At 42.6% G+C, this 16,088-nt stretch overlaps 1 protein-coding gene across 2 annotated transcripts in view; it reads right to left on the bottom strand.

The window, feature by feature from the left end:
• Nucleotides 1–16,088, bottom strand: part of NPHS1 (NPHS1 adhesion molecule, nephrin) — a 526,308-nt gene that overhangs the window by 225,680 nt on the left and 284,540 nt on the right. The window lies entirely within an intron of this gene.

Raw genomic sequence — 16,088 nt, 5'->3', positions numbered from 1 at the left:
TTCAAGCTAGCCTGGCTGATGACGGCTGATTAGCCAGAAACCGGTCCCAGGATGCTTGTTTCCGGTCCAGGGAAGACATGGCTTGGCAGTTCGGGCTGGACTGTTCCCATGGGGCACAGGGTCAGACTGATTTGCATATGGCCATGTCTGAACTGGGGTGGCGGAGTGAGCTAAAGAATGATGATGGATTAAACCCAGATCAGTTGACTGGGGGTGAGTGCTTGCAACGTTCAACACTCCGTCCATCATCCCCTTTGGTTTTACAAAGCGCACCTGGTCAGTCCAATCTCTGTGTCTTGACGTCACTCGGGTTTCCCTCGTGTCTGTGGCAGTTCACTGCCTAGGACACTGTATCACATCCCAAGTTCCAATCTAGCATGACTAAGGCCACTGAGTGTTCTTTCTCCTCCCTATGGAGATTTCTCACACTGCAGACCTCACCCCCCAGGAGCTGGCTTTACTGAACCAGCTGTTCAAACACCAGGGTCAGCTTGGTCCAGGCAACACCCAGAGCGGAGAGGCACCATTCATTGAATCCTCCTGAAGGTACTTTCTAGAACTTTCAGAGGCCTCCAACTCACCCCTCAAGGTCTACCTCCCAACTAGGATGCACTCTACCCCACCCTGCTGGAAACATCTATTTCCTAGCGCTGCACTGGCTTTCGCTGTTGACCGCCCGCCAGGAGCCACCCCTCTTTCGTTCCTTGGCTGAAAGCCGTCAAAGACCTTCCAAAACGAACCTCTTCCCTCATTGGTTCCTCCAGTTGTGTGGACCGCCCCTCCCCTATTCCAAGTTTGGGTCCCTAGGGAAACCTAGAGTTTGTTTTTCTGACTCCCGCCAGGATTTGTCTGCAAGGGGCTTGACGATCTGAACCGCTCGCGGTGCTGGTTGTGTTCCCAATTAGCTGTGTGCCCGTGATCCTGATTCCCTTTGAGTGCCAGGAGCAGGGCACCTAACTGCACCTGCGATAGCGTTTTATTTCTGAATGAGACAGCCACACTACTTGTACCACTCCTGTTTATCTGACTGTGCCCCCTGCTAGTCCTCCTGCTGTTATTGCTAAGGGACTGATGTTTGAGGGAAGAAAAGGTAGTTTATTCATGGGATGCACTGAAAACAATGTGACTATAAACCAGCGGACAGACCCGATTATTCCCCAAGCTGAAATACAGAGAACTGTCTTTTAGGTCGAGCCTAGGGTCAGTGTGCATGCACTGCGTGCAAGACTTCTTGTACTGGAGTATGGAATAGAAGCCCGCCCACTAACCGCCCATAATTGTCATTGGCTTGTGTAATTGTCCATCGTAAATGCTGGCTTCTGATTCGATTATTGGCTTGTTAGTCACTCCTTAGTACCTCCTTGTCTTTATTTGTAACCTCCCATGGCGACTGGCCCTTTTACTTCGGTTGTTACATGGTCTGCTATGTTCTTAATTCTGTAAGCACTATTTCCTTTATTGAGCTTCTATTACTGCAGATAGGACGTGCTTTGCTTACATTAAGCGCGACATGCGCACTTTCTCTTTTTAAGCAGCCGGGACAAAGTCGGTCACTTCTTTCCTATGCTATAGGTCTCGCATTTTTCTGTCTTGAGATCTGTTCACCGGAAGTGGCGTTCCTAGCCAGAATTACTACATGGATAGCAATGTTGCTTACTTGTAGATGCTCAAAAACTGGTCCAGTTCCTATTTTGCTGGTTAAGTAGAACCTGCTATTCGACCTCAGTCGCACTTCCTTCTACATTAGGCTGCAAAGTAGATGAGGGTCTTCAGGTCCTTCAATGAAGAATTCTCCAAGAGTGAATTTAATCCTGTCACTGTGAGCAGTGTGGCTGGGCTAATGTCGCCTTTGGTTTGCAATAACCATAATCGTTATTACATATATTTTGCCTGCATGATTACAGCTGCTAGTCATTGTCCAACTCAATGATACTCAAAGGCTCTAGCAGATGATGTAATACTTCCCCCACAAAGCAGGTTCTTGCCTACCCTCTGACCTGTCAACCAGGCCCATCCTCCCCCTTTAACATGCCTCTCCAGTTACTCCAGTCTCGCCAGGTTTGTCCTAGACACTCACCTCCATCTCTCCAAAGGCCATTATCTCTGCACCACTTTACATCTTCTCCACAACCAGGCCTCACAGCTAACACTGGCTCATCCATTCTCTTCCCAATGTAGATTCTCTATCTTTCTCTCAAGGTTTTTCTCCCTTACTTACCCCCTCTATGAAATGTACCCACTTTCCTATTTCTTTCTTCTCACAGCTCCCTGCCCTACAGTACCTCTCTCCCCATTCGATCACTGCTGGTGAATACAGTGGCGTAATGAAACTTGAGCGGACACCCCTGCAAAGTACATGGAGCCCAACCCCTCCGCCCGAACCAGTCAGGAGCTTACAGGCCTGGGGCCTGCTGCCTACGCATAGTGCCAGAGGGGGCTGCCTGTTATGTTATGCTATGTTATGTTATTGGATATTTATAAAGCGCTCGTTCACCAACGGCTTCTTGGCGCTAAGGGAGACGTGATGCAGCACTAGAGGAAAAGGAGCTAGTTGTCGTAAGCCTGAGAGAACAGCCAAGTCTTCAGCTGTTTCCTAAAGAAAGCATAAGAGGTGGCCGTCCTCAACTCCAGCGGGAGCGAGTTCCAGAACTGAGGAGCTAAGACGCCAAAACGGGAACCTCCGAGTTTCTTGCGTTTGAAGGTGGGGGTGACTAGCAGATTCAAGTGAGTAGATCGTAGTGCCTAGAGGTCGTCCCTCCCCACCTCGGAGGATGTGGAGGCTAATGTCACGCCACAGGGGAATACCCCCCAGGAGGAATCCACCCAGTAAACACCAGGGTTCGTGAAACTTGGGGAATGGAAAATTGTGTATATTGGGGGCTTACCCGCAGTATGCCCTTGCAAAGGGCAGTAAGCCTTTGAGATCCTAGGACTCTTTTTGTTATATAAGAAACTGGGTGGCCTGTCATGGCATCAGGCAATATCTCCCAGCCCTAAATGTTAAACAGCTATTCTACTCCCCTCTTAGCAAGATTGGGGAGTCTACCCCCAATCTGCCCTCTCTGGGCAAGCTCACTAGGCTCCACGCATGTATATATTTTAAAAAGAATAGGGAGAAGCCGGCCCATCCTAGTATTGGGCCGCACCGCCAACCCCAAAAACCTGAACAGTATTTCTGTCACCTGGGGGTAGATGGAGAGATCTACCTAGAATCTGCACTTCATAGGGGATGGTGGGCAGAAATTCCATGAGATACCAGGGAGAGATTTATTATTTAAAAAGGAGAATGGAGTGGAGACTGGCATCAGGCCGCATCTCCCAGCTGTAAATCCCCGACACTGTTTTGGGGGATTTAGTCCAAAATCTACCCTCCCCATAGGGGGCAGAAATCACACTAAGCACATTAGATAACTGGTTAAGAAAAAACAGAATGGGGTGGAGCCCAGTCTGTCCTGGCATTCGGCTGCACACCTTAAAGCCCCAACAACCTTCCTGCCTCAATGGGTGCAGATTGGAGGATTTATCTCATTCTATCTTCACCATGGGCCGGGGAGGGGGGGGGGCAGAAAGGACAGTAGCCCATGGACCCACCCAGAAGAGAGGCCAGGCTAGTGAGTTCCCCCCCCCCATCCCCCTTTGTGGTCACTTCAAACCAGAGATTTTTTTTAAGGAGCTGAGTGCAGACCTGCTTGTCGTGGCATCTCGCTGCACCTCCCACTCTTAAAGCTCCAACGTTTTTCTGCTTCTTAGGTGGACAGACTGGGGGATCTTACCCCAACTGACCTCTCCAGTGGGGGTAAGAGCAGAAAGCACACTAGACATCAGGGTTTGTTTTATTAATAAGAATGGGATATGTGGTCCTTTCAACCATTCTTCAAACAGCCTCTACCAGTCATTGGCTTGAAACTTTGTCAATCATGTCTTGCCTCAGCCCAGTGTAGTATTCTCTCATAGCTAATACAATTGGCTATTGGGGTGCATCATTCCAGTTCCACTCCAGGGCCTGCATTGTACTGCATAAGGGACTACTTTACAACTATGGGCCGTTCTGCCTGCTGGGGCCCCCTCTTGTGTGTCTTGCTCCAATGTGGTACCATTATCTGTGTTAGCACAGTAAATCTACATGTATTAGATTCTCCAATACTTTGTAAAAAAAGGAAATACAGAGCTTAATTTCCTCTGTGCTGTTTTGTAAACACCGAGTTTTCAGATTACTCTAGTCGCTAAGCATGTGGATGCTACTGCTCTCTACTTTGCACATACACTAAAGACAAATTATGTTAGCACACTGTGCACAAAGTGTGCTATATATCCTGCAAAAAGCCTAATGCTACTGTGGCATATGCTTTGTAAACAGACCGGTAACAGTGTGCCATACACTTTGTAAAAACGCAGCTGCTAATGTGCCTTCTCCTTTGTAAACAAAGTGTGGGGAATATGTCTGGTAAACATTTTGGGTGCTGGTCTGTCATATGGTGGGTAAACTCACAGTTGATGGTGGCCATATGCTTTATAAACACAGAGATGTGTGTGTGCCCTTTTCTTTGTAAACACAGGTGCTGCTAGTGTGACATATACTTTGTAAACACAGGTGCTAGTGTGCCATATGCTTTATGAACACTGATGTATGAATGCCATATGGTTTGTAAACACAGGTGTTGCTAGTGTAACATATACTTTGTAAACACAGGTGCTAGTGTGCCATATGCTTTATGTACACTGATGTATGAATGCCATATGGTTTGTAAACACAGGTGTTGCTAGTGTGACATATACTTTGTAAACACAGGTGCTAGTGTGCCATATGCTTTATGTACACTGATGTATGAATGCCGTATGGTTTGTAAACACAGGTGTTGCTAGTGTGACATATACTTTGTAAACACAGGTGCTAGTGTGCCATATGTGTTATGTACACTGATGTATGAATGCCATATGGTTTGTAAACACAGGTGTTGCTAGTGTGACACATACTCTGTAAACTCCCACCTGCTAGCATATCATGTACTTTATAAACACACAGTTGCTCGTGTGCCATATGCTTTATGAACACTGTGATGTATGTATGCTCTAAGCTTTGTAAGCACACAGGCTGCTAGTATGACATATACTTAGGAAATTGCAGTTGCTAGTTCCACAGTTGCATTTTAAACACAGAGATGTGTGTGTGCCCTTTGCTTTGTAAAAACAGGAACTGCTAGTGTGACATATACTTTGTAAATGCATAGTTTCTAGTGTGCCAAATGCTTTATAAACAATGTGATGTGTGTGTGCTCTATGTTTTGTAAACACAAGTGCTGCTTGCTAGTGTAACATATACTTTGTAAACACCCAGTTGCTAACGTGACATAAACTTTATAAACACCCTGTTTCTAGTGTGCCATATACTTTATAAACACTGTGATATATGTATGCTGTATTCTTTGTAAACACAGGTGTTGCTAGTGTGACACAAACACACAGTTGCTAGTTGCACAGTTGCTTTGTAAACACAAAGAGGTATGTGTGCCCTTCGCTTTCTAAACACAGGTGCTGCTATTGTAACATATACGCAGTTGCTAGTTGCACAGTTGCTTTGTAACCACAGAGATGTATGTGTGACATATACTTTTTAAACACACAGTTGCAAGTGGGTTATATGCTTTATAAACATGGTGATGTGTGTGCCCTATGCTTTGTAAATACAGGTGTTGCTAGTGTGACACATACTTTGTAAACACCCAGATGCCAGCTTGTCATGTATTTTATAAATATACAGTTTCTAGTGTGCCAAATGCCTTATAAACATTGTGATGTATATGTGCCATATGCTTCGAGGCACATGTGCTGCTAGTGTGACACATAATTTGTAAACACACAGTTGCTAGTTGCACAGTTGCTTTGTAAACACAGAGATGTATGTGTGCCCTTTGCTTTGTAAACACAGATGCTTCTAGTGTGATATATACTTTATAAACGCACAGTTCCTAGTGTGCTATTTGCTTTATATACACTGCGATGTATGTATTCCCTTTGCTTTGTAAACACAGGTACTGCTAGTATGACACATACTTTGTAAACACACAGTTGCTAATGTGCCACATGCTTTATAAACACAGTGATGTGTGTGTGTGTGGCGTATGCCTGGTAAACATGTTGGCGCTACTGTGCTGCATGCTTTATGTCTGCATTATATTATACTTTGTAGAAACGATGGTGCCAGTTTGTTACGAGCCTTGTAAACATAGTGTGCTGTGGGATTTGTTAACCATGGTTGTGTTGTATTGTCCTCTCTGAAAACCTGAAAGCCCTTTGATTTGGAAAGCACTGGGGTTTGCATAGATGATGCTTGGTCATACGATCAGTAAACACCCTGTTGTTACTGCCCTACCATCTGTGCATACACAGCAACTTGTGTTCTCCAAAGATAACAGGTATAAAACACTTGATTCTGTAGTGAAATGTAGTGCTTGAATTAAAACCTTTTCAAACTTATTAAAAACTGCAAATATGTGAGCATATACAGCATCATGCCTCAACAGATTACGAGTTTTGGACCCCCAGAAGTATGTTAAAATTGGCAGACATTCATTTTTAGGGCTGGCTTCACAGCACAACTATCCGCAAGACATATTGGGCCCCATGCATTAAACTAACAAGCATTTGCAATGCAATAGGTCTCGCATTATAAAAGTGTGAGCAGTTGGCATTGCTAATAATAATGCAACACTAGCCATTGGCATTGTAAATTATGCCATTTATATATGTTTTAAAAATAGATAAAAAGGCTTTGTCATGAACAATGACAATAGCTGAAACTTTTGCAAATGCGAGACCTATTGCATTGCAAATGCTTGTTTTGAGAGGGGGGTTGAAAGAGCCCCATACGTACTTTCACTTTAATGGTAGCCGAGCCCCTTTCTGTATATGCGGCTCGCTGTAATCTGTAAACAGCAAGCAGCATCTAAAGAAAGGGGCACGGACACCATTAAACTGGTCTCACATTTGCGAGAGTTTGAGCTATTGGCATTATAAATGACAATGCCTTTTATATGAGTGTTGGTTTTCAAAACACAAATGAAAGGTATTGTCACTTACAATGTCAATAGCTTAAATTCTAGAAAATTGAAGACCTATTGTATTCCAAATGCTTGTTGTGTAATGGGATTGCTGGAGCAGAGTTTTCAGTTTGAAAATTCAGTGGCTTTTGAAGCTCTGGCATGTCTATTCGTTGTACTAATTTATTAATAATTAATAATTAATTATTTGTCTTGTGCAAGTGCGTTTATATTAATCAATCCGTTTGTCCTAACAAGAGAGAGTTACACGTGGGTGCGCATAAATGTGCTGTTTTAAAAATAACGTGCGTGTTTTCATGTTTAAACGTTGCTATGTGCTGTTTATTTTTTAGCACAAAATGCTTTCCGAATTAATGCTTTTCTATGTTGCAAGTGCTAGATAGATGCATACACATAAGGGTATTAGTGGGGTTAACACTGTTTAATCACTATGCTGTGGTAACGTTGTTTTTGTTTCTTTTAATTAAGATGGTCTATTAAGGCCTATGATGGCCTAGAAAAGATGGCCGATTTGTGAGCCTGGCTGTGATTTATAATATGAAAATTGTGACGAGGGAGACCCCTGCTTGAAATGGTCCTGAAGCTAACTGACCATGGTCCTTGCTTGCTTATTTGAAAACTTTCCATGAGGACAGCAGCAGTTTTGGGAGATCTCCAAGTGAAGTGAAAATGTCCTTGGCAGCCTGGGAAACAAAGGAGCCTTAGAGAGAAGCTCTGAACTGTGGCTCGATTGCCGAGGAGAAGTAGAACTAATATGATACATGTTTTATTTCTTGGTTCCTGTTCCGTAGTCTTTATTATGTGAACTTTTCCTGAGCGGAGATTCTCAAATGTAGCGATGTTACATCCTTTCCTTCTCGCTCTGCTCAGCAGGTCCGGCGGACATTACAGTTTTTTCTATGTTTCCAATGTATCTTTCCATTGTTTAGAAACTATAAGAAATGTTAGCCTAGAGAGGGTTCTTGCCACTTGCCATTTTGCCTTTGCCGCGTACCGAATCTACGTTGCTGAGGATTGATGCTGAAGGGACTTCGTCTTGAGAGACATTTACCGAGAGACTTGTCCTGACTCGTTCTGACATTTAGCTAGAATAGGTAACTATGAGAAATGATTTACTCTGATTGATTTTCTTTTGACTAATTTTAGATAAAGCAATATAATTTTTAAACATGGTGTTGGATATTCTTTCTTGTCAATTATTGGGTTTACATTTTTGATTATTGCTGTATATGTTGTATAGATTATGTTTAAGGACAGTCACAAAAACCAGGTCTTATCGACCTCGATATAGATGCAGGGTGATTAGGAGTTTTTCTTTCCACAGGTTTATTGCTGGTAGAGTATTTGAGCGTATGTTAGTGAAATGGGCCCTAGCGTATGATGTATGCATGTGTGTGTAACTGTGAGATTACTCTATCCGTGGTAGTGGGAATATTATACACACCCTGATCTCTATCAATTTCCTGGTAGCAGAGGATGGTTTCGATTCATCGTCAGCTGGATTACCGACCCAGCACGTAGCAGAGTTGGATGGTTTTTGATGATTGTCTTGATCTGATAAGATTACTTGTACATTAGTTTATTGATTATTGATTATTGGTTCATGTTAGTATATGTACTAATACTATATGTTGGAGTCGTAATGTTGAGTTATATGTAGTGCTTCTGGAACTTGGAAGCTGTAGCAGTTCCGTAGTAGGGCAGAGGGAAGTATATGCTGCTCTCGGGAAAGACGGAATTGTAAGGAATAACGTGTGACAATTGAAGTTGCGCGTCACATTGTCTGGGTTCGGAATCAGTGACATCGTCGTATGTTACTATTAGATATTTCTGGTATATAAGGAGTGTGTATGATAGTGAAGGTTATCTGTAAAACTCTGGTCTTAAGTCCCAGGGATCCGTAAAGATTTCCGTTAAAGCTTATCGCGGGAGGAGTAATAGGTATTCTCTGAGCTTGTTTGAAGAATTGGGCAAAGAAAGTTTGCTTAATTGGTGTATGTTATAATTCTGTAGTGGAGCAGATTGTCTGTTCTCGGGAAGCAGGATTCTGTGCGTATGTACTATATTTCCTTGTATGAATGTGCGTGAATGTTTGTACATTTAGTTGATTGTAAGACTCTTTGGACAAGTCCTAGAGGAAACAGTTAATGAATGTATGTTAGTAGGGCAGAGTAGAGGAAGTGCTACTGTGTCAATGAAAGATCTCTTATGAAATAGACTCTCTTTTACTATTCTGTGGTTAGCGAAGCAGACAATGGAGATGTTTTTATGTTGTAACTAATAGATTTTGTAGAAATTTTGACACGAAGTCTACTGAAAAGATTTTGTAAAGGAGGGGTAGACGAGTGACAGAAGACAGGAGACAAGCGACTGCAGCGACTGTTGACGTCAGAAAGACCGCGCTCTGATTGGATGGTAGATCAGAATAGTGCTCGCGCTAGGATTGGTGCGTTAGTGTGAGCCGCGCAAGGATTGGAAGGGCTATTTAGTGACGTAGACGTTCCAGGATTGGTGCGTTAGTGTGAGTCGCGCTGTTATTGGTTGAAAATTCGTATTGTATATTTATAATACGGAAAGAGTAGAGAGTTCTTTGTAAACGCTAAAATGTATTACCAAGAAGAGAAAAAGAAGAAAACATTTTTTGGTAAAATTAAAAAGTGGTTTAGCAAGGATAAAGATGTTAAAACAAGAGAGGGTGAGTTGTTACCTCCACCGAAAACACCTGCATCCTTCATGGCTGCAAGACATGGGTTTCATACCTGTATATGGTTGGAGAATTGGGTTAGGTATACTAAAGAAGATGGTGTTCTAGCATTTCCAGAACATGGTTCATTTAATCTGGCCGTGTTGAGAAATTTACGGGAAAAGATGCTATGTCTTGACCCGAAACCGAGACCTACACAGTTCGAGGCTTTAGTGGAATGGGAAGAGGAAGTACATGAGAGAGAAAAACAGAGATCTGGAGGGTACTATAGGTATATGTTTGGGAGGAGACATGATCGTGAGACTCATCATGATCGAATGAAAAGGTGGCGAGATGTTAGTATGTCAGAGGGATTATATCCGATGAGAACAGTTGAAGGAGGAGCAGAAAGGGTTCCTGAGTCAGAAATAAGAAAATATGGAGTTAATGAGTATGAGGATGAGGTCTTGAATGACATGATTTACAAGAGACCACCTCCATATAGACCAGAACCGGATAAAAGTACACCAGTTGTTTCTCCGATAAGAGATACAGTGTGTGTTAGTGAGACAGAAAATGAGACACCTGAGGTAAGAAGTGATCATTACCTTGATGAGAATGCCAGACAATTAGCCAGAACTACAACAGAGTTAACAGAAAAGATTAGGGAGTTAACGAAGAATCTAGAAGCTGTTACGGTGCCTGTAACAATAGGTCCGGTTATGCCTGTGTTTGACAAACAGAGGACAGGTGAGAATGGACTGGTGATTCCATATGTTGGGAATAATCTGACAAATTCAGTTGGTCCTTCAGGAGATTCAGGCAAAAGAGCAGAAAGAAATGACCTGAGACAATCAAGACATGACACATGTAGTGAAATATTGGATGCTAGTGAAGCTAGTTGTTCAGGGATGCCAATTTTAGAACCACAAAAGAGAGTGGTTCCAGTGAGAAAAACTGCTGAAATAACAGTTGATGATTTGAATGATTGGATGAAGGTTCTACAGAAAAAGGATAAAGATTCACAAGTAATTGATGTAGCTAGGTTACGTGTAGAACTAGAAGAGCTTGTTACAGGAACAGTTCCAACAGAGATTCTGAAGAGTCATCATGATGGTGAACTAATGTTTATGTGCAAGAATATCACCTGGAGAGCAAGAAATACACATGACAGGCTAAGAGCAATAGCGAATGAGCAGGGAGTTGACATTGATAAAGTGAAAGCTTTACAAAGAACTTACAGGATGGATTTTACAGAGAAGGATATTGAGAATTTGAATGCTACTGGTAGAACAGGACAGATTAAGGAAATGGTGGCATTATTGCGAAGATGGGGTGATGTAGAAAAGTGGAAGGATAGGTGGTATAAGAAAAGAGATGAGGCTGAAGATAGAACAACTTATTCAGCATTTCCAGTGAGAGAAAAGGAGAAACCAGTGGATAATTATCCTATGAGAGAAATACCTGGAGGAGGATATGTACATGTTCCATGGACTAGACAGGATATTTTATCATTCACGAATGATTTCCCTCGATTGAGAGAAAAGCCCGTCGAGTGGTATAGGCAGGTAGATAGGTTTGTGAAATTGTCAAAAGTGCTGTGGGTTGACCTGAATAGTCTGTTTGATATAATTGTTCCAGCAGACTTGTGGACTGAGTGTAAAATAGTTGTGAGTTGGCCTACTGAGGAATATCCAAGAGACCCAAGAACAGGGGCACCAGATCCAGAGGTAATGAGAAAGTATGATCAGGTGATGGTATACCTGAAGAGTAAAGTACCTGCAAAAGAGACAGACTGGGTAAAGATAGATCGAACACAACAGGAAGCGAAAGAATCAGTTCATGCTTTTTACGAAAGGCTGATACTGGCATTTAAACAATTCAGTGGAGATGAACACCTGGGTGACAAAGATTTGAGTCATTTTGTATACAGATTTGTATATGGCCTTAGACCTGAAATTGGTGAGAGAATTCGTGAGCACACAGTGGATTGGCAGAGTAAGAAAGTAGATGAGATCCTGAGGCATGCAAAATACTTCAGTGATGAAATTGAAGCAAAACAAAGAAAGCTGAAAGAGAAAGCAATGTGGGCACAAGTGAAAGTTGCGGAGAGACAGGAAGCACAGTTAGTGGAACAAGCGAATAATCCAGGAAATAATGCAGGGAATAGACCTAGATATGCAGGGAAAGGGAAAGGAAGTCTTGAGGAAGCGAAGAAAAAGTTTCCTTGTCACAACTGTGGCCAATTGGGGCATTGGAGATCGGAGTGTCCTAATCCACCATTAGTAAGTAATGAAAATAAATCCTTAAATCAACAGGTGCAGAACGAAGGAAATAATCAACAGCAGCAACAACAGAAAGTTGTGAGACAGCAGAGTCAAGAGCCAAAACCGCCCTTGCCGCAGAATAGAGGGTTACAAAAGTATAATCAGGATTCAGGATTCTACAATGATGAGCAGGTAAACAAACCGAGACGTTCTAACAAAGTACAACAGTACTTGTTAAAGAGTGAAGGGAGTGAGTCTGAGGGTGATTATTGACGGTGCCGAAGAGAGGAGGAAGAGTGCATACTTGGTGCAACTCTAGAAATAGACCAGGCAGGACCATTTGTGGATGGGAAAATAAATGAGGAGAGTGTTACTTTTTTGGTAGACACAGGTGCGACAAGATCAACTGTCAGGTCAACAGATGTTAGAAATCTTCCTCTCTCGGATGAAGCAATCCAAGTAGTTGGTGTAGCCAATACGCAAATCAGAACACGTCTTACTGAACCTGTAAGAGTACAGATAGGGAAATTTTCAGACATGCACAGATTCATTGTCTGTGACACAAGTCCAGTGAACCTGTTGGGTAGGGACTTGTTGTGCAAAATGAACTGCACAATTTTTTGTACACCGGATGGAATAGCCTTTGAGACACCAGATGAAGATGTTTTGTACCGAGTGACTCTAGAGAATAGAGAAAGTGAGTTAATTGGTGCATTTGCTGTGTTTAATCCGGAGGATTTGCCTCGAGAGCTGAGAGACACAGTGAAAAGGACAGTTTGGGATTTTACTGGAGAGGATGTGGGATTGATGAATAATGTAGATCCAGTGAAAATTGCAGTAAAAGAGGGAATTACATATCCTAACATTCCTCAATACAAAATGACACCAGAAATAATTGAAGGGATAACTCCTATAATTGAGAAAATGATTCAGCAAGGAGTCCTGAGAGAACTACTGAGTAGTCCGTGTAATTCACCGATAATGGGACTAAAAAAGCCCAATGGGAAATTTAGGATCGTACAGGATTTGAGAAAAGTTAATCAAATTGTGGTGGCATGTTGTCCTATTGTGCCAAATCCATCAGTGATCCTGTATCTGATCCTGTATCAAATTCCACATGATGCTGAGTGGTATACAGTGATTGATATGTGTCATGCGTTCTTTTCAATTCCATTGCATCATGATAGCCAGCCGATTTTTGCATTTAGGTTTGGCCAGCGTATCTTAGCATGGTGTCGAATCCCACAGGGGTATACGGAGAGTCCTTCGATATTTAATCAGTTATTGAAGAAATCGTTGGAAAGTTTGATCATGCCCGAGAGTTCAGTGCTAGTGCAGTATATTGATGACCTACTGGTGGCATCAAAGACACGTGAAGCTTGTGAAATAGATACCATAGCTTTACTGAATCATCTAGCAGATGGAGGGTTAAAGGTATCTCCAGCCAAATTACAATTTTGCAAGAAAGAGGTGCATTATCTTGGACACAATATTGAAAAGGGTCTGAGAAAAGTGACTAATGACAGGATCAGAATAATCAGAGAAATGAAAGCTCCAAAAACCCAGAGAGAAGTGAGAATGTTCCTGGGTATGGTGGGTTATTGTCGTCAGTGGATAATTAATTTTTCCTTGATAGCAAAGCCACTGATTAAACTGACAAAATGTGAAATGACAGCTCCATTGGATCTAGATGCAGAACAAATGGCAGCATTTGAAGAGCTCAAAAGTAAAATGTGTGAGGCTCCAGCTTTGGGTATGCCTGACTATGAAAAGGAATTTGAGCTGTACTGCAGTGAAAGAAATGGATGTGCACTTTCAGTGTTAATTCAGAAACATGGATTATTGAGAAGGCCTATTGCGTACTTCTCATCGACACTTGACCCTGTAGCTGTGGGTTTACCAGGTTGTCTGAAATCTGTGGCTGCAACATGCAGGAGCCTGGAACAGAGTGAGGGAATCATAATGGGATATCCTGTAAGGGTATTCGTACCTCACAATGTGGCAATTCTTTTGACAAGAAGCAGAACTCAGTACATGTCACATAGTCGGTTGACTAAATATGAAAAAGTGATTCTGGGAGCATCAAATGTGACTCTCGAGAGATGTGTAAATGTGAATCCAGCGACACTTTTGCCAGATATTGAAAATGTGGGTGTGAAAATGGAAGATGATCATGATTGTTTGGATGTGCTTGAGTACTGTACAAAACCAAGACCAGACATAAGGGATCTACCCTTGAATGAGAGTGATCATGTGTTGTTTGTGGATGGATCATGCCTGAGAAATGATGATGGTGTGCTATGTGCGGCATATGCGGTATGCAAAGTTTCAGAGGTCATGGAAGCATCACCATTGAAAGGAGTGAAATCTGCGCAAGTTGCTGAATTGGTGGCATTGACAAAAGCTTGCGAAATTGGGAAAGATTTGAGGACAACTGTAATGACTGATAGTCAGTATGGATTTGGAGTGGTGCATGATTTTGGCCAACTTTGGCTACAAAGAGGTTTCTTGACATCGAGTGGAACTCCGATAAAGAATGCTGAAATGATTGGTAAATTGCTTGAGGCGATACAGCTGCCTAAGGAGTTAGCAGTTGTAAAATGTGTTGCCCATGGACAAGGGGAGGATTTTATAACGGTCGGAAACCGTTATGCCAACGATGTTGCGCAATACTGTGCCAAAACAAATCAGTCCATCAACAGGGACAGAGAAGGGGAAATGTCTTTACTCTCTGTGATGTTTACTAATGTCTTGGAAACCTGGGATGAAGTGAAACAGTTGCAAGATGAGGCAGGAGAGGAAGAGAAAAAAGATTGGATTAAGGCAGGATGTGCTTCAAGAGAAACAGACCATGTTTGGGTCTACAGAGATGGCAGACCAGTAATGCCCAACTCCATCTTGTCGTCAATGGCAAGGATGTATCATGGCCAGGGACATTTGGGGAGGGACGCGATGGTTAGGTCGTTCAAGCAGACCTGGTACAATGCAAAGTTCAGGACAATTGCAGAAAGCATCTGTCAGAGGTGTTTAGTTTGTCAGCAATTTAACACTGGGAAAAAGACAGTGGTGAGTCTGGGGACAATAGGCAGAGAAGGAGGTCCTTTTACAAGAATGCAGATTGATTTCATTGAGATGCCCCAAGTAAACAGACTGAGGTATGTTTTAGTGGTAGTCTGTTTGTTTTCAAGGTGGGTGGAAGCTTACCCGACTAGAAGAAATGATGGATTAACAGTGGCAAAGTTACTGTTAAGGGAGTTGATTCCTAGGTACGGGTTTCCAGTAACAGTTGAGTCTGATAGAGGTGGACACTTTCAAAATGAGCTTATGAGTTTGATTTGTGAAGCATTGAAAATACAGCAGAAGCTACATTGTGCATACCGACCAGAGGCTTCTGGTGTGGTTGAGCAGATTAATGGCACAATCAAGAATAGGATTGGAAAAATGTGCTTAGCCACTGGTATGAAATGGCCAGATGTTTTACCTTTAGTTCTGATGACTATGAGATCTACTCCAGATAGAACTACTGGTTTGAGTCCGCACGAAATAATCATGGGACGTGCAATGCGCCATGCATTCGTGCCTGTCAATAAGTTGGTGACAATAACTGATGACATGATTTTGGATTACTGTAAAGGCCTGGCTGACGCAGTTCATTCTGTGTTTCACCAGGTTGGAGAAGAAGCTACCACACTTGAGAAGAAGCAAGCCTATGATCTGAGTCCAGGAGACTGGGTGAGGATAAAAGTTCACAGAAGAAGAAATTGCTTGATTCCAAGCTGGGGAAGGCCGAGACAAGTTATTCTGACTACGACGACTGCAGTAAAGTGTGCTGGAGTGAAGCACTGGGTACATGCAAGTCATACTCTGAGAGTTCCAAACCCAAAGGAAGGGACTGGTAAAGAGTATTTTGAAGAGTCAGATTCCAGTGATGATGAAGATACAGAATCAGTGGGGAAAGAAGTAAGAAAAGCTTCGAATGAACCACTGCGAGTATCAGAGAAGAGATCAGATTCTGTAAGAGAGCCTGAAGTTTCAAACAGCAGTGAAGGAAAAAGAAAAGAAAAGAGAAATCACACAGAG

The sequence above is a fragment of the Triturus cristatus genome, chromosome 7 (assembly GCF_964204655.1).
Source record: "Triturus cristatus chromosome 7, aTriCri1.1, whole genome shotgun sequence".
Lineage (NCBI taxonomy): Eukaryota > Metazoa > Chordata > Amphibia > Caudata > Salamandridae > Triturus > Triturus cristatus.
Note: the sequence above shows the minus strand (reverse complement) of the source record. Positions and strands in the feature narration are given on the sequence as shown.